Source organism: Zootoca vivipara, chromosome 3 (genome assembly GCF_963506605.1).
Source record: "Zootoca vivipara chromosome 3, rZooViv1.1, whole genome shotgun sequence".
Taxonomy (NCBI): Eukaryota; Metazoa; Chordata; class Lepidosauria; order Squamata; family Lacertidae; genus Zootoca; species Zootoca vivipara.
The window spans coordinates 29979229-29999010 of record NC_083278.1 but is presented as its reverse complement, the minus strand read 5'-3'; the positions used below and the strand labels follow the sequence as shown (position 1 = coordinate 29999010).

Below are 19782 nucleotides of genomic sequence, written 5' to 3'. Positions count from 1 at the left end.
TATCAAAAAGGCCCAAAGTATTTCTGTTAGGGATTATAGGGACAGAATTTATTTATTTATTTAAAGTTAAAAGTTGTTTATGTACCGTATTTTTTGCTCCATAAGATGCACTTTTTTCCTCCTAAAAAGTAAGGGGAAATGTCTGTGCGTCTAATGGAGCGAATTTGTGGTCCCTGGAGCCAAATTGCCCAGAGGCGAAAAGCAGATTGTGCTTTTTTAAATTTTATTTTAGAAAGAGCTAAAAGCTAACAAGAGGGAAAGAGGAAGCCGCTCAGCATCTGATTGCAAGAGATAGGGGAGGGAGATAAGGGACGCTAGCTCCCTTCCGGCCCCACCCCCTTGCCCAGGCATCCATTGTTGAATGTTCTGCAGAGGGAGGCTGTTTGTTTCCCCAGCAACATGTTACTGGCTGATTGGGTTATCTGGCTGATTCGATTATCAGAAGCTGCAGAACTGTGAGTTGAACAGGATTTTTTTCCCTTTGCAAAGTAAACCCAACAACTTTGAGCTGGTCCTTTAAAAAATGGGGCTTTTCTTCTATGCAAAAGAAGCTGTACAACTGTGAGCTGATCCCCCCAAAAATGGGGCTTTCCCCCTTTGCTCCTCTGAAAACTAAGTGCGTCTTATGGTCAGGTGCGTCTTATGGAACGAAAAATGTGGTATGTGGCAGCAGCAGCTAGGATTCTATATGTGCAGAAATGGGAGGAATAAGAAGTTCCAACTAAAGAAGAATGCATAGGTAAAATAACAGAACTGGTTAGTTAGAACTAACAGAACTGGTTAGTTAAGTATTTTTATTTTTTTACTTGATCTGGGAGGCGGGGGAGGTAAGCTGCTACGCCCATGGTTGAAACTTAATAAAATATAATTGGGGGGGGGGAAGGCTGCTGCTGTTCACACACACATATGCCAGTTCCCAGCTCCTGCTCCTAATACAGCACACCAATCCCACATCCCAAATCAGCCGAGTTGTGCTTCTTCTGTCCCATTCTTCTTCTGATCTTAGGCTGTATAAGGAGATTATGTTGAGCTGTGTAATCATCTCCGAGCTAGATGGCATTTGGCTCTGGGCGCATTGTGAGCTGGAGGCTGCCCCTCTTATCTCACACATTACAAAGCCGGCATATATCTGCCTAGTCCTTTCCATCGAAACCATGCAATGAGGGGTTTATAATTCAGACTTGCTTTCAACTGCTGGGCAGCCAGAACTGTATGCCAATCTAAGACAGTCAGCATTTTTTTCACTGAACACATCTTCCCTTCCATTGAGATATTGACTACATTATGTGTCCCCCAAGGCATCTGAAGGCAGCCCTGTATAGGGATGGGTGTTTTTTTAAAAAAATGTTTCATTAGGGTTGCCATATTTCAAAAACTGGAAATCTGGACTGAAAAGTTGTTCAGCTTTTTTGCAAAATCGGACGTTTTTGAGCTGTTTCTGAAGATTTTTACCCAGGCACTGCTTGCGGCTGCAGCATTTCCATGAAATTCCTGATGTATGGCAGGTATAGTATCTTTTATATATGTTGGAAGCTGTCAGCCAGAAGGGTGGGGTATTACTACTACTACTACTACTGAATAGGACTCCCTATTTGCATCAGAAAAACGTTGGAGGGTATAAAATGCGCACTGGGTGGTGCCAAACTGGGTCTTTGCCCTGGGTGAAATAAAGCTTAGTTTTGGCCCTGCTTTGTGTGGTGAACCACCCCGAGCCCTACAGGTATAGGGAAGTATACAAATTTAATATGGGGGACGCTGTGGTCTAAACCACTGAGCCTCTTGGGCTTGCCCATCGATAGGTCAGCGGTTCGAATCCCTGCGACGGTGGTGAGCTCCCGTTGCTCTGTTCCAGCTCCTGCCAACCCAGCAGTTCAAAAGCATACCAGCGCAAGTAGATAAATAGGTACTGCTGTGGCAGGAAGTTAAACGGCGTGTCAGTGCGCTCTGGCACTCCTCACGTATCTCGTCGCAGCAGAAGTGGATTAGTCGTGCTGTCCACATGACCCTGAAAGCTGTCGTGGACAAACACTGACTCTCTTGGCCGGAAGCGAGTTGAGCGCTGCACCCCATAGTTGCCTTTGACTGGACTTAATCCGGGGGTCCTTTAACTTTACCTACCTACACCTTTAATAAATTGAATGTTAATTAAATTAATCCCATGGGGTTTGCCGCCTTGCGCTTTTCTGCTGCCAAGAAACCCGGACACCAGGTGGGGGAGGGGGTGTTAGCTGTCCGTATTTGTGTGTGAGAGAGTGAGAGTGAGAGAACGGAAACATCGCCTGCCGAGGAGAAGCCCACTCTCTGCCTTGGCAACGGGCTGCGGCGCCGCTCCATCGCTGACAGGCAATCCGGAGCGCCTCCCCTTGCCGACGAGCGCGCCGGAGGACGAGGAGAAGCGGCTCGCAGGGAGTGTCCCGCCCGCCTCTCCTCCCTCTTTCGGCCGCCTCCTCTTCCCTTTTCTCCCTGGCGGAGCTGGGTGGGCTCCTCTTTCCGAGGAGCCTGGCTGGGCACGGCTGCTGAGTGCTCCGCTGACTGCTGCGGTGCCGTGGAGGAGCGCGGAGCGCGCCAGGAGCCGGTAAGGGCGCGCGGGGCGCACGGCGCAGGGAGGTTGGGCGCGGGGAGGCGCACCCGGAGCCACAGCTTTCCGGGCTGGGAATCAAGGCAAGCGCTGCGTTGGATGGAAGGAAGAGAGGAAGAAAGGAAGGGAGGGCGAGAGGGAGGAAGGAAGGAAGGGGCCCGGCCTGCGGCGGAGCTGCGCTGGAAGGCGGGCTGAGGGGAGCGCGCGCTGGGATGCCACCGGCCAGCAGGGTGACTCTTGCCTCGAGCGGGGTTTGGGCATCTCCCAGCGTCTCTCCCTTTCCTCCCGGGCCTGTTTTTGTTTCTATCCTTTTTCGCCTTGCTCTTTCCTTCCCTGGGATCGTACTAGGAACTAACTCCTAGGAGCCGAGGGCCCTTTGCCATCCCCCCCATAAAATTTGGGTCCCCAAATGGTGTGGGTGGTGCGCCCCGTCATGTGATCGATGGCGCGATGTTTCCTTCCATATTTTATTCACGTTGGCACGCACCCCGGGGATTATTTGGTTGCCCCGCGCTCCGCCCGTGAATCCCAAGCGCGGCCGCGTTTACTCGCGAGTAAGCCCCACTGCGTTCCTCCAAAACGAAACACGCGCAGGGCTGTGGGGGTTGCTGAGCCGGGTTGGCGAAAGGCACCTGCTGCCGCGTCTCCTCCCTCCCTCCGTGACCTCGGCTTGAACTGTGATTTGGACGGAAAGCTTGCTAAAGGGATTAAAGCGATGGCGATGCCTTCTCACGTGCCTTTCCGGCAACCCACCCGCTCCTAGTTTTAAGCCAAGTTCCTGCGTTGCAGGGGGTTGGACTAGATGACCCATGGTACGCTTCCAAGTTCCAACACTACAATTCTATGATTCTATGATATGGGACTCGTGGTCTATGCCTGTTGTGGATCTTAGGGAAGGAAGACTTAAAGTCTTTTGCTGTTTTGCCTCTGATACTCCTTCCTTACCACCCCCCACCCTGTTGAGGGTGGATTGACCTTCTCGCGGTTAAAATTTGGTTTTGGTTCTGCCTTTTCTCCCCTCGTGTGCGGCATAGGATGCCCTCTTACTGGTATCGATTCTCATTTTTGTTATCCTCTGTGACACAAGGAGGTCATATATTGGTTGGATAGTGTTTTTGCCGGCATCTGATTGTGTGGACTGGTGGTATCCAGCTGCTTTGACCCTGCTGGTGTTCTTTGTGGAGATATTTCAGGCCTGGCAAAAATAAATAAATGAATAAAGGGCATGCATTTCAAACTGCTTTCAGATCATTGTAATCAATCTATGGTTGTTGGCTGCCCAATGCGCCTCTTTCTGTGTGCTTTCAGTTGAATAACGCTCTTTTAAGTGGCAGCCATGTGGCTTCTGTGTTAACCCCACGTAATGATGCCACCAAACTCTGGGGAGGACCTACCGTGGAAAAGGGGTGGGTTGCGTGGGTCTTCATAAATGTATTTGCTTGGAAATTATGTAAACTGGACAAGTTCTATAAAGATAAAACGTGGCTGAAATCCACAAACCTGTTAAAAAACAAATATATGTAAAACCATCATCGTGAAAAAACAAGTAGCAAATCAGTGGAAAAAATTGAAACCAATTTAGGTAGCTAAATCCATGTGCTCCTGAACCTACTTCTCGAACAGCAAAGTGTTCATCAGCAGGTGCCTAAACAATATTGTGAGGGGCTGTAGGTAAGGGGGATGCCAAGGTAACACAAAAGGAATGGACGTACAAAGCTTGGGGAAGAAGAACCAGTTCTTGTATTTAGGAAGGGCACATGGCGCATGCCTCTCAGAATGAGTACATGGCGCAGTCTTCCTCTCGGAAAGATGTTCCATCTGTATTCTGATGACAGACCTGCCGTCTGCCGGAATGAGTATTCTTGAAACACTCATTGGAAAAAGATAAATACAGCTCAAGCATTAACACAAATAAAAGTATTTGTTGAGAGTGGGTGAGGATTAAAAAAAATGGATAGCAGTATGAAAGTGGTCGAAAGCGCACCTTGTGTCTGGGGCAAGGGACTTCCAGCTCACATCAGCGCCAGCCAGCATGCCTAGTGGTCAGAGATGTTCAAAGTCATAGTCCAACCGCATCTGAAAGGCCACATGTGGTGAATCCGTGATTCCTGATACATTTTTGTTTCTACTTTAAACCAGCTGCAGGGGTGTGTGGGCGCAAGTTCAATTTGGACAGTGGTAGCTGGCGAGGAGGCGGCGTTTCGTTTCTGTCATCCAAACCGTTCCCTGCCCGGAGCTGGTTGGAACGCCTTGTATTCTGTCCCAACAGCAGTGCTCCAACTCAGCTGTAAGACCCCCACATACTGTGATTGGGCCTGCTGCACATGACATTTTTAATGCATATGGAGGAGGAGGAGGAGGGGGAGAAGAAGATTTTGGATTTGATACCTGAAGGAGTCTCAAAGCGGCTACAATCTCCTTTCCCCTCCTCCCCCGCAACAGACACCCTGCGAGGTGGGTGGGGCTGAGAGACTTCAAAGAAGTGTGACTAGCCCAAGGTCACCCAGCAGCTGCATGTGGAGGAGCGGAGACGCGAACCCGGTTCCCCAGATTACGAGTCTACCGCTCTTAACCACTACACCACACTGGCTCTCTTGGGGATGCCTGACCTAGAAAGATCTAGGTCAGGCATCCCCAACCTGTGGCCCTCCAGATGTTTTGGCCTACAACTCCCATGATCCCTAGCTAACAGGACCAGTGTTCATGCGTGATGGGAATTGTAGTCCAAAACATCTGGAGGGCCAAAGGTTGGGGATGCCTGATCTAGGTATAAGCTCTTGCTGTACATTTTGTGCCCCCCCCTCCCCATTCTCAGTTATTCGGATGTTTTGCACATGAAATTAAGCTGCGCACAGTAGATGGTTTCTTGAGCTTGCTGGTCGAATTGGGAGAGGGCGTGTTTGTGTACATAGCGATTTGTGTTAACTTTCAGTGGTTCTATCCTCTATTCAAGGTGGTGGTCAGGTTTTGGATGAGAGCAGTGTATGGCTGTCATTACACCAAGGCTGTAGCAAAAATTTCAGAAGCCTCTGAAACTACTGTGTAGGCTTGTATGCGCGACACATTTCCCATTCCTTTTGCTCACTGTACGGAGCAAATTGCCACTAATTACAGCATTACTCCAAATTATGGCTATGTTTTAGAAGCGCCGGTGGATTTAAAAGCGTTTTCTGAAAATTATTTGTAGAAAGACAGGAGCTGGCAGAGTTAGTTCTGCCTCTATATACCGTAACCTGCATTCTCCTCTTTAGTCGTGAGGGTTAAAATCGCCTTAGCTTTCAAAACAAGGTTTGATTCGGCAGCTAAGACTTCACAGAAGTTTTCAGATAAAAAGAGAGGTTCTCTCTCCCTCCCCCCCCCCAGGAAGGGGTGTCATGAGTTGGTAATGTGGCTGGGATCCTTCCTAATGGTTGCTATTTATTTGGGTCATGGTATTGCCTTGTGGTGCCAACAAGGACTCTTGTGTTCCAGGATCTTCATTAATATATTGGCAAAGAGATGGAAAAATCCATTTCCCAGACAGCTTACTGTCTTGTGCCAGCCCATACTAGAGGGACAAGGCAAACAGAGAATGGTCGAGCAATGCAATCAAATCCTGCGCAGTTAGAATGGCTTCACTTTAAAAGAGAGCCATTGCCTGCTTCAAGCATTGGTCTTCTTTCCTCTTGTGTACTCAGTAGGAGGACCCAAACTCTTGTTGGGTGTGTCGACTTTCCGTTTTCTTCATGTCTATGGGTCCTGTTCCTGTTATATGGATCTCGTGTGCTTCAGTAAGATTTTATTATTTTTGCTATGTTTCACTTTCCTCCTGGAAGGAGGAGAAATCTCACTGGCTGTGTACCCACTTTTCTTTTAAAATGTACAGCTGTATCTTAGTCTGACTGCTGCCCCCCCTCTTTGGGCAGCTGTTAGAATTTAGCTGTGGGCACAAACCAACTTCTCCTTGTCCTGAAGCACAGCGGTGGGCAGAAGGTAGCTCTCAGGCTAGAATAGATCTTGTGTCGATTCACAGTACAGGGAGGAATCTTGACTTCCAGCTGTTTAGCAAGAGCAGCAACAAAATGGCACATATACATGTGATTTCACCTCCTGAAATTATACTGCTGAAAGCTTGGGGTAGCAGGACTGGCTTTTTGTGTAGATGGACCATAGGCTCTATTTGGTTGGGTACAAGAGACTCTCAGTTTATGTTCCAGGGATAGCGCATAAAGCTAAAATCCCATATAGTCAAAACACATTGGGTGCAATGGCCAGAGGGATTGCCAAAGCCTTTTTCCTGGACACCCGGCCCCTTTCTATTTTTCTTTTTAATTTGCCAAGCATGTGCACACCCCAAAAAATCTGTACGTAGAGGCGCTGCTTCTGTGCATGTGCACAGCGCAATAGAGCACTTCTGCGCATGCGCAAGCGGTGAAACCCAGGACTATACACTTCCGGGTTTGCCGTAACCCAAAGATTCTGTAAGCTGGAGGTTACGCAACACGAGGTACCACAATACAGTACTGCCTTTCATCATAATATCTTAGGGAGGTTCACAGAATAAAAATACAGGATAAAAAAGCAGTAAATCATTAAAACAAAACAGCAAAACAATAGCCACTCACTTCCCACAGACATGTCTAAAAGTCTGTAGAATATCAATCAGCCAAAGGCCTGGTTGAAGAGGAACGTTTTTGTCTGGTGCCTAAAATATATATATAATGAAGGCGCCAGGCAAACTTCCCTTGGGAGAGCTTTCCACAAACGGGGAGCCATTACAGAAAAGGCCCGTTCTCGTGTTGCCACCCTCTGGATCTCATGTGAAGGAGTCACACAAAAAAGGGCTTCAGATGATGAACTCAGAGCCTGGGATGGTTTAGGTGGGGAGAGGCGGTAAAGACAAAGTAAGCCCTGCAAACCTGCCCATTCCTGCCATAAATGATAACTGTTCACATTGTGGGAGACCTTCTCTATAATATTAGCTCTGCTTTTCTAGAACCCCATATTCCTGCCCCCCCATATATATATATTTTATATTAGACTATTGTTGGACTTGGAGTTGACTTTTAGCATTTTTTTAAAAAATTGCCCAAGTTAGTTTTACGCATCCCACTCCCATGTTGTTAAGAGAGTGCTTCCCGCCCCCCCCCCATTGTTGTACGGTGAGAATAAGTGCGAGTGCAAAAAATCACCTCTGCGTGGAGCCACATGTAAAAAAAGAAAATAAGCATTTCCTGTTTTCGTGTCTCCTTTTTGTGTTGCTCCCTGCCCCTTTACCCCTTTTCACATGCTCCCATCGTCTTCCTCAGAAACAAATGTTGGTGGTAAACCCCTCCCACCTGACGCAGAAAAAAAGCTGTTAATACATTTCACACCAGCTTGTCTCTTTTTACATACACCTTCCATGTCACAGCAGGAAAAAGACAAAACCCCTCATGAACTTGTTAACCTCATACTCTCCTTCCCTGTGTTACTATGGAATTCCATTTTGTGTCTCCTTTTGTGATGGGCTACACTTGTGTCTGAAGTATAAAATCAGGTCAGGTCAAAATAAAATTTATCTCATGTGTTTACCCTGTGATTCCTGTTTAGCTTAAGTAAATCGAGGTTTGTAAACTTGGCCTAACATTAAGAACTGCATAAAGTAATTTTTAGAAAGCCGCATTTTTCCTGTTCTTTGGGCTCTATTTTCACTTTTGTGCATGCATAACATGCACACAGTTTCAGAATTACCCAATTGTTTTGCTCGCTTGCAGTGTCATTCAGATAATGACAGGTGCGGCTGTCGATGTTAATTGTTGACCATGTTGAAAGCAGACGATCATGGGCACAAACCGCTCCATAGGCAATTGTGGGCAAGTCCTGCCAGTCCTGGTAGTATTCACTGTATTTTTCATAGATGCATATAATTTGTAGAGTTGGAAGGTACTAGTCCAACCCCCTGTCATACAGGAATCTCAGCTAAAGCATCCATGACAGATAGCCATCCAACCTCTGCTTAGAAACCTCCCAGGAAGGAGAGTCCACAACCTCCCGAGGAGAGCGTTCCACTGACCATCAGCTCTTGCTGTCGGAAAGTTTTTCCTGATGTTTAGTAGGAATCATCTTTCTTGTAACTTGAAGCCATTGGTTCAAGTGTGACCCTCTGGAGCAGGAGAATACAAGCATGCTCCATCTTCTTGTGTGACAGCCCTTGAGATATTTGAAGATGATTTTCATCTCTCCTGTCAAGTCTCCTCTTTACCAGGCTGAACATAGGAAATTCCCTCAACTGTTCCTCATAAGGCTTGGTTTCCAGACCCTTGGTCCTCGTGGTTGCCCTCCTCTGCACACGTTCCAGCTTGTCAACCCCCTTCTTAAATTTTGCACAGATTTGGACACAGCACTCCAAGTGCGGTCTGACCAAGGCAGAATCAAGTTACTTCCCTTGATCTGGACACTAGACTTCTGTTGATGCAGCCCAGAATAGCCTTAGCTTCATTTGTTGCTGCATCGCACTGTGCTTTAAATATTTGGGCTGAATCTGACTTGCAGTGATCGTACTCATTTGCAGTCGCTGAGCTGGTACGAAGTCTCCTAGCATCTAATGTAGGAGAGGACCTCTGCTGTGTGAACTCCGCCCTTGAAGGCTTCTCACACACAGGCAGGCATCATTTGGTCTTTTTAGCCTTGCCAATGCCTCATTATGACATCATGGCACTGCGTGGGTGCGTGCAGCTGGTCACTGAAACCCCAAATATTAAAAACAAAATGATGGAGGGTTTGGTTTTTGACTTCCATGGAACAAATTTACCCTCCAAGCTTGTGGTCAGTTGTGTGCGAAAAAAAATCCATGTTGTAATTTTTACTGAGACTTTTGCCGCTTTTGCTCCAACATTCCCATCTGCCTTTTGTAAATCACATTTCTGTGCCACTTGCTTGAATTTGCCTACTTATGGTAGAATATAAGAATTATTTGGAGCTATGTTTGAAGAGAACTAGCTGGCTTACCTAATGTTATACAGGAGCTGAGCCAGGGTGGAATGAGGTGTATTCAGAGGGGCATGCACCTAAAACTTGGCTTTTCTGCTGCCAGGCTCTGTGCTCAAAAGATATTTTCTCCAAATTTGCATGCTTGCAAAACCGTATGTTCTGTTACCCAAAGGTTATGCAAAGTGGTTGCTAAAAATAAATATCCAGAGAACCAGGCTACACAGTACATAAATGTTGTTTTTCCTGCATCTTAATATTGTGCTTGTTGTTTTTTTAAGGTGCGGATGAAAAATTAGCCTGAGAAAAGTAGCTCTTTTTATCAATCACAAGCTGCATTCACATCTAAATATTCAGCTGCCATTGTTGATGCAAATAATGAATAGTTGAATGCAAGTGATTCTTTTGGAAACTCTGGATAAAAAAAACACCACCGGAAAAACCAATTCTTCAATTACATACATACTGATAATCAGTTTCTTTTTTCACATCTTTTCGTTTCCCTTGCTTTGGTTTCTCTCTTGCAGGAATTTGCATGCTTGCCATCTTGCTGATCAAAGTTGTCCGTGCCTCTTTTAATGTGACCCAATTTCTTCCATCCTCTCTGATGAACTTAGGGCCATTACATTAATCATACTTGGTATACTGTTGGATGTTGCACCACTCTTAATAAATTGAGTATAGGTCCAAGTGAATTATGGCCATTGGCCAAGTTTGCTGGCGTTGATGGGAGTTGTAGTTCAGCAACATCTGGAGGGTCAAAGGTTCCCCACACCTGTTCTATGGCAAATGTGGAAAGCATATTAAAATGCCTGGGTTACAATTAACTCCTGTGTAATGTAAGAATAGGAGGATGAATCCATGTGTGAATAAAGCTTGAAAGACAAGTTATAAATATGGGATGGGCTGTTTTACTTTGTTATAAAATTAAATAGCATTGGGGATCCACCTTTCTCTCAGCTTCTGTGAATCAAAGCAAGTTGCCCTCAGGGTCCAACACAAATGGTGACTTGGAAATAAATTGAGTTTGTTTTTGCATATTTTTTTTAATAGCCTACTTAAGATTCTAGTCTTTGAACTCTAGGTAGGACAGCTTTTCTGTGAGCTTGTGCAGTACCACAGTACAGCTGTTGCACCCTTGAACTTTAGGCATTACTGTGCTAGCATAGTAATAATCATTGTGGAACTGAGATGCGGTTTCAATTGTAAGAGGGCAACCTCAGCTGATGCCATAAAGGGGGGGGAAAGGTTGAATCACAAGACTGTTTTTACCTTGTGGCTGCTTGGAAGTGCCTCTGGTGGCGGGAATGCTTTTCCAATGTCAATATCGCAATAGGCAATGGCACTTTAAACTTTGCATTCTATACATTTCCAACTACAGTGGTACCTCGGTTTATGAACACAATTGGTTCCGGAAGTCTGTTCATAAACTGAAGCGTTCATAAACTGAAGCGAACTTTCCCATTGAAAGTAATGGAAAGTGGATTAATCCGTTCCAGACAGTCCGCGGGGTACTTAAACTGAAGCGTTCATAAACTGAAGCGAACTTTCCCATTGAAAGTAATGGAAAGTGGATTAATCCGTTCCAGACAGGTCCGCGGAGTACTCAACCTGAAGCGTACTTAACCCGAAGCATGGGTGTAATTGGTTCCGGAAGTCTGTTCATAAACTGAAGCGTTCATAAACTGAAGCGAACTTTCCCATTGAAAGTAATGGAAAGTGAATTAATCCGTTCCAGATGGGTCCGCGGTGTTCATAAACCGAAAATTCATAAACCGAGGTGTTCATAAACCGAGGTTCCACTGTATGTGGACAAGGCTCTCCATATAAAATATATGAAGCTGCCCCAAAAGTCGGGACACACATTTTCTTTTTAACACATTTCCCTCCTTTTGCTGTGCACATCTTTAGACTGCCTAGCCTAGCATCCGTAGCACACAGATGCTACACTTAAGCAAACTGACCTCAGATGACTGGTGCAGCTCCAAGCATCCCAGTGGGAAAGTGTTGAGCATGCCATAAGCTGATAAATAGAAGTGAATTCTGGTGAAGTCTCCCCTTCTATGGCATGTATAGCTTTAGGGCTGTATTGGCTCTGTTGCTTTACTCTGGAAGCAGGTCGCTTTAGAGATGCTTTTAACGATTGGAAATTGCACCAGTTTGAAGTTAATGGTGATGGGTCCATAGCAACACTTACAGCGGCATAGTAATTATTTCCCTGTATTTCTTAATGCAGCGAGTGTTCTAACTAGGTTGTACTCTGCTTGCAAGCTAGTGTGGAAACTGTGATCGTCTCCAGAAAAGTTCATGGCTACAATTTGGAGGGGACACAGGGTATGCTGGAACTGTGGCTGCTTAAAATCTGAATAGAGTATTGTAGAAATGGCAAAGGTTACAGAGTTCATTCAGTTATGGGATGGCAGGAAAAAAAATGGTCTTTGTGACAATGACATGATTTATAAACTTTAAGAGGAATATATATGGATTAGATGTTCACTGTAAAATTAATTCAAAATGGTATCGAGCTATTACCGTATTATGCTAAATGGTTAGATTTATAATCTTAAACAGTATTGCACTTTATTGTATTAACGTTGCCATTGAAGTATATTTGATGGTATGTGGTGCTATTAATATGTGTGAACCTGAAAACAAGATGTGTGTGTGTGTGTGTGTGCGTGCGTGTGCACACGCGCGCTAGGCTTTGCTCTGGTTTTGTTTTGAAGTTAACTTTAGTCATGGGAGGTAATCTTTAGAAAGCCACAATATTTTCCTTGAGTATGTTCTCAGAGAGTTAACCTGCTTCGCTCAAAGTTACCTCTTGTTCCAAGCGTGGTGGCTCATGTTATGGAACCGTAAAATTTTAGGCTTATTCATTAGTTGCCACCCGTCACTCTTTTGAGACAACGGGGAAATGCGCCATCGGGGTTAAAGTCAAACCGTTGGAGAGTTTCAGCGCCTGCTGTACCTGTAGAGACCAGTACAGTGGTACTTCGGGTTACAGGCGCTTCAGGTTACAGACTCCGCTAACCCAGAAATAGTACCTCGGGTTAAGAACTTTGCTTCAGGATGAGAACAGAAATCACATGGTGGCAGTGGGAGGCCCCATTAGCTAAAGTGGAACCTCTGGTTAAGAACAGTTTCAGGTTAAGAATGAACCTCCATATGGTGGGCTTGATCTTGCCAGCCTCCATGTCACGTTTGCAGACATCTTTATAGCGCTTTTTAAAATTATGGTATATTTATGTATCATGCTATAAAATGTCTACCTCACTTTTCATCCCCCCCCCCCAAAAAAAGACTACAATAATTTTATACACTGTCTCTGTTCATGGAGACTTTTAGGTCATTGTATATTCATGGTACAAGAGTGATCATTAAACATGAGAGAATTGAGAGTCATGCTGGCCACTGCTCCTTTGGCTCTGAAGCATCTGTAACTGTGGTAATTTGTGTGTGTGTTTGTGGGGGGGGAGTCTTCTCACTAATGGACTGGTAAGTACGGACTAATTGTTTTGCCACCGCTTCCATTTTTGCCAGCAGTCAAAAATGTAGTCCAGCATGTCAGATTAATCAAAAGCTTTTAAAGAGGGTGGGCAGTGAGGAGAGGGAACCATCTCTCTAATGAATGCTCTGGGTTGTTGCCTGGTTGCTGTTCATTTCTGCGGCTTCTGAGCTTACACTTCACTGAAGCCAACCTCTTCTGACAGGCTCTGTTTTCTAAAAGTGTGAACGCATGGTCCGTATGGCTGAGTGCTAAGGCCATTTCTAAGGCCCCCTCTATCAAGCACCGTAGATAATGTGAATATACCAAGTGTGCCCATCAGGGTTATATTGTCCCGTCCTTCCTGACAAAGTGCAAGGTCACCCACCCTCACACCCAGACAAATCAGCTTAGGGCCTCCATGAACCCTTTTGGCACTCTGTTGTTTCTGTAATTGTGAGCACTGTGTAGCTCTGTTTCTCCTATATGTCTATGTTTCCCTGGCTCCAGGCGCTTTGTAAGCAGGGTGGATTTGATTTAAATCAAACTGATTTAAATCATGATTTAAATCACGATTTAAATCACTAGTCAGTAAGGCTTGATTTAAATCATAGTCGATTTAAATCACATGAAAAACTTAAATACTGTCCACTCCAAACAATCAGAAAAATATTGTTTCTATTCTATTCACTGAACTTCTTGAAACTTAGCACTGAAGGGGGTTGTTTCTGTATTCATAGGTTTGTAGAACAATAGGATTAAGGTCTTTTTCTCAACTCTGTTCATGTTATAACATTTTTGCTGTGAAGAAGAGGCATGTGATCTCTGTTGAGTCAAATTCAGTTTTGAGAACTGCAAAAGTAAACCAAGCATCTGTGATAATATCTTGTAGGCAGAGAATCTGCCCAATAATCTTACAAAAACCTCTGGAAGAGCATGACATTGTGAATGGATTAATGGCATTTATTTACCCCCAAAAATAAACATATACAACCTTATTCTACATAATTAAAAAACTAATCTTTATTTCATGATGGAATAACCTTTGGATGGTAATATATTTTCCTCAAAAAGCATTTTATTTTTAAAAAAATCCGATTTAAATCAAAAAAATCGATTTAAATCAAAAAAATCCGATTTAAATCAAAAAAATCTGATTTTTTTGATTTTTTTAAAAAAATCATTGATTTTTATCCACCCTGTTTGTAAGAGATAAGGCTGCCCAAAATGTTGCTTGAGAGCACTGCAAGAGCTGTCAGTTTGTTCATTGTTCAAACACAGCAGCAAATGACTTTCTAACACATTAAAAGCTTAGTTGTGTTTGTGTGCGCGGTTTTTTTTTTTAAAAAAACTTTCTGTGTTGCTCTGCTTTAATAAAAACACAAAACCCAGATCTCTTCAGAACTTCTGCAGGCAGAGTTCTAGACAGTCTCATATTTTAAGGACTTATTGGAGGCCTGCAAGGTCTAACTACGAGCACTGGAAAGGTTCTAAAAATGGGCAGTCAAAAATACAGACACCACTTGCTGCCTCTTGTTTATTTTAAGGTGAGCAAGAGCAAGAGAGGAGCCCTTCCTCCCTTCTTTAATAATAATAATAATAATTTTATTTATACCCCGCCCTTCCCAGTCAAGACCGGGCTCAGGGCGGCTAACAGCAAAAATATCAACGCAAGTATAAAAGAAACAATTCAATTAAAATGCAGATTAATACAATGTTAAAATTCAATTTTAAAATTAGAAATCTACAAGTCAGATAAAACCATTATAAGATAAAACCTTAGGGGGGGGGTAACCACTTTGTAAAGTGAGTTCCTTTTACTTCTCCCCCCAAAAAGCTCCTGGACCTCTTAGTTTGCAGGCTACTAGCAGGATAATCCACAGGTGGGCGGGGCTCATGTGCCTGTAAATTTAATCTGTTTTGGCTATAAGAGAAAAAAAGTTACAGTCCTTTTTTTTTTTTAGATTTCCCATTATAGTGAAAAGGAAGCACATTTTATCCATTTTATACTGAGCAGCTTGGAACCCAGATTACAGATGGAAGTGAAGAAAGCACAGAACAACTCAGAAACACATTAGGATTTATTTATTTTTAATGCACAGATACAAGCCAAATCTTGTAGCTTGAATATCCCAGCATGCTGAGATTGCGGTGGGATTGATCCTTGCTCCAGCATATCGAAACCATGTTTTAATTAGTTCAGAATTCCTCGATTGCTAAAGCTCCCTTTGTACTTTCTGAAGAGCACCTGCGGTTATAGTTCTGCAGCTTTTAATGTCTCGTTGAGTGCTTTCCAGTGAACATCGGTGCAGACCAGCAATATATTTGCAAGAATATTTCCCCTTAGAAGCAAGTTTTTGCATCTATTCATGCAGTCACGAGATGGCAATCTGCTCGCAGGAACAGCCGGTGGTGGGGTAGAACCACAGAACCGGCCTCTCATCAAGCCTTATAGGAGTATGATGGCTTGGTCCTAAGTAGCGAAGTCTTCATTATGTGGACCGGAAAGGATGTTGAATATGGTAGGCAGACTTCCTTCTCGACAGATCTGCTTTATTTTTCACTAAAACCTCAAAATCTATTGTTCAGAGCCAAGTGGGAAAGACATCCAATTAGAATTAAAGAACGGTGTGCCTTGAGGCACATTCAGAACCTAGGAATTTGTTTTCAGATCCAGAACTGAATTGAGCCCACAGGGCCTTCTGGTTAGCTTTCTTCTTTGCAGCAGCCCAATTTAGGTGGAAAGGGGCATTTTGCTATTGCTAAACAGTTGGGGGTCAAACCCTCAATCTACCACAAATCGCCCAGTGTGCCTGTTGCTCACTCCTGGATTAAACAGTGGTGAGAATTTCTGATTTGGGAAGAGCAGAGGCATTATCCCCCAACCTTTGAAAATAACTAAACAAGGTTGGTGAAAAATGAAATATTTTCTCCTTTTTGGGGGGGAAACGTTTGAGCATCCTAGGACATACATAGACTGTTACAGGATGGTTCCATTGAGCCACGCTAGCAGCGAAACTGAAAAATCTGCAATGTTTTATCCATTGGAAAAGTTTCATTTTATCAAGTGGCTTACAAATTCTACAAACAAGCAAGCAAGCACATTGGAAAGCATGAACCATACCAAGCTCGGAAAACTGGATACAAGACTTCCTGCAATTAGCAGGCAGCAAAAAATCTGCTTCCTAAACATAAAAAGACAACTTCTAGGAGACGTGGAGAGCATTTTTGGAATGCTTTGCTGAGTAATATCCACAACCAAAAGTTTAGTAGGCAAAAGTTTAATATGGATTAATAGCAAACTTGACAAGGGTTTAACCCCCCCCCCCGGGTTGGCACGCCACAGGAAGCTATGGTCAAGAACTGAATCCTGATTTGTTGAGCCACCCATCATTCTATGAGGATGATATTGGTTGCCACTTTGATAATATTGAATGGTAGCTTCAGCTGCATAGATTCCATGTGTTTATTCCAGTTAACAGAAAATCTAGGACTTATGTCCACTGCAACAGCCAAGCAGCTCCAAGATTTTGGTGAAGCTGGAACTAAACACAGGGTTAGACACCATACCGTATCAATAACACCTAAATAATGCATCTGTTAAAGGAGTTGCCCTTATCTTAATTTCCCAGCATTTTGGCGCCTGAGTGAACTGGAAATCCCTTAATACAACATGTTAAAGCAAAAGGGTTTTTTTTTGTTAATTGAATGCTATTTTAATCCAACATATGCTATCAGCTACAGCTGGGCTCACCAACCTGGTGCCCATGGGCACCACTTCTCCCATCACAGCTTCCAGTGGTGCCCCTGGGCAGGTGCTCGTGAGTTTTCATTAACACACACACACACACACACACACACACACACACACACACACACAAACTAATTCTCTAGCCCTTCTACAGAGAAAGTTGTGGGGCAAAATGTCCCTTGTAAGCAGCATCTGTTAAATGAGAGTTTATTCACACATGCAAGTCATCTCTTGGGATGCTGCAGGGATCTAGTCATGAACATGCGTTCTGTCAATCCACCCATAGTTCTTCGTGTTCATGGGTAGATGGCTGCAGGGTCGTGAGAAAGATGACTCGCAAGTGTGAATGAAGCTTCTCATCTTGAACACTGTAGGCAGACCCTGCAGCAGCTGCGTTTGGCTCAAGATAGTAAATGTATTCAGTGGTTAAGTCATCCAAATATGAGACGACGAGGGTAGCGCATCCCTGGGTGAATCAGTGCTGAGGACTAGAGAGGGGACTGGTCATCTTGCAGCATCCCCAGCATGTTGTCATTAGGTTGTGAAGCTGCCTTGAGCTTAAAAGGATGGGTCATGATTTAAATTAGCCGGTGACTCAAGTAATAATGTGGGCTTAAATGTTCTCATCTCCTTTCATCTTGCTCAGCCATGTTAGTATGTGTAGACATTTGAGCTGGCATTACCGCTGTAGTAAATAGACTTTTAAACGGTTGTGGCCTGTGATGCACCGTGAGCAAGATGATCCAGTAGCACTTCTGCTCCTGGGAATGAAACATTTTAAAATAAGGAGAAAATGGCAAGGATCCTGTGACCCCTGCCTCCTTGCTGCAGTGTGAACCGTTTCCCCCTTCTCTTCCCCTCTTTAAGGACAACCATGCTGGGGGATTTTTTTTAGCATTGTATATTTTAAGACATGTGCATTTTTACATGTTACCTTTTAAAGAAATGGATTGATTTTTCAAAGGGATGGATCTTCCTTGGGGACGGTTGAGGACCAGAGAGTTGGGGGATGGGGGGGAAGATGAGAAGAAAATCACATCTTTTTGGCATGAATACATGGTGCAGAACCTTTTGGTCCCTGAGGGCTGTATTTGCTCAGGAAGAAGTGGTTGTGGGCTCCAAACTGAGGGTGGATGTGCATGGATGTAGCCAGGATTTACATTGGGAGGGCAGGACCCCCACCTGTTGCCATCCTCTGCGTAGTTCTGTCTAGCGGATTCAGAATGAAATGTCTCAACAACAGTTGTTTTAAATTTCTTTTGACCCCAAGTGCTCAGGGGGGGGGGAATCTATCAACATCTTCAGTCATTTTGAAAAACAGAAAGTTAAATTAAAAAGAAATATGAAATATGAAAGCGAGGAGCTAAATGGCACCTTAAGCCTAGGTCTTGGGTGCAACAACATAATGTCTAGGCACACTTTTTCAATAACAAGAATACAAAGCTGAAAATGAATGAACTGCAGCTAAAATACTATGTTCATTTTTCACAGGGTCTAGTCCTCCCCCCCCCCGCCCATTCTCCTAATATTCTTAAGAGGGTCTCTTCTCCAGTTTATGGAGAGTATCTGGAAATGGGGAGGCAGAAAAAGGTCCTCCTTTCTTCCCACTCTGCAGTTTTAATCTGAAATCTTAGGCGCAGTTCTGTGCCCAGAGCACAGAAACTGCTCGCGCTAATGAAATCCCCTGTCGCAAAATGCGCCTGGAACAATGGGAGTTTCAAACACTGCTCAGCTGGCATACCAGATGGAGCTGGTAAACAGCTGCCCTGGACACAAAACTGACCTGCGCCTCCATGGACAGCTGTGAGTCCCAAATGACTTCCTGGCTGTGCACCTAGTCATTCGGGGGCACAGTTGCTCCATTCAGGGCCAGGGAATCCCCCAAGAAGAAGAAGAGTTTGGATTTGATCTCCTACTTTATCACTACCCTAAGGAGTCTCAAAGTGGCTAACATTCTCCTTTCCCTTCCTCCCCCGCAACAAACACTCTGTGAGGTGAGTGGGGCTGAGAGACTTCAGAGAAGTGTGACTAGCCCAAGGTCACCCAGCAGCTGCATGTGGAGGAGCAGGGAATTGAACCCGGTTCACCAGATTCCAAGTCTACCGCTCTTAATCACTACACCATACTGGTCCCCAACCCCACCAGTCCCCTGTCACCCCACCCCCAAAAGTACATCTCTCTTGTTGGGATTCAACCTCAATCCGTTAGGCATGATATGTGTGTTTCTCCACCCCCATGCTGCTTTCATCTCCTCGTCCGCTGATTTTTCTGCAGTTCCTCAGAGCGTGTTCCTTTGGTCCTGGGTTTTGTAACATCTGAATTGTGCCATGAGTGTCAGCTTGGCTGCAAGAAGCATGGTTAGCAGCCCACTTACCAGACTGCTGTTTTGTGCTGTCATTTTTGCAACAGGTGGAAATTGTGGGTGCAGTCTGTGACATGAAAATTACAGTGCAGGCCATAGCATCTTGGCTGTGGGCTTATTGGCAGCTGAGCCAGCAGTGCCATTTTAGCTCTGCGGGGGATGGGAGTGGGACTAAAAGGGTGACCCAGATTGGATACTGTCCCCCATCGCTCCATGCTGCCGGTTAAAATGGCAAAAGGGTCCGAGCTAGGCAGACAGACAGTAGATGTTTTAGGGATTCTTAAGGGTTTCATTGAGTCTGCGCAAACCAACCTGATTCACCCTACCTGAACGAACATGCGGATCAAAACATCACGGTCCTTCAGTTTTTGCAGTTCTGCTTATTTACTGTTCTTGGCTTAATAAACGTGCCCAAATGCATATTAAAAGTGCCTTTTTAGGGTAAAAATGTCTACAAATGTCTTGAAGTAAATTACATATTTTGGTGAAAAAAGACATTCAAAAATAATGCACCCCTTTTCCTTTTTTAAAAAGCAAAGTGAATAGAAACAGAACAGAGCAAACTTGTGAATGAACATGCATGGATCTGCCACAAACCAGAAATAGACTTATCTGTCCGTCCCTAATGTGTTTTGGCTAACCTAACTACCAACTCTTCA

General features: G+C 44.5%; 1 protein-coding gene across 5 annotated transcripts in view; it reads left to right on the top strand.

The window, feature by feature from the left end:
• Positions 1-2376: 2376 nt before the first annotated feature.
• Positions 2377-19782, top strand: part of CYRIA (CYFIP related Rac1 interactor A) — a 65108-nt gene continuing 47702 nt past the window's right edge. For 2 of the 5 annotated variants that reach the window (XM_035109815.2, XM_035109814.2), the window contains exon 1: positions 2378-2575. The gene's annotated coding sequence lies outside the window, so the exon portion shown is untranslated. Of the gene's footprint in view, positions 2576-19782 lie in introns of all 5 variants that reach the window. The other 3 variants (XM_035109812.2, XM_035109817.2, XM_035109816.2) reach the window with 3 other exon arrangements.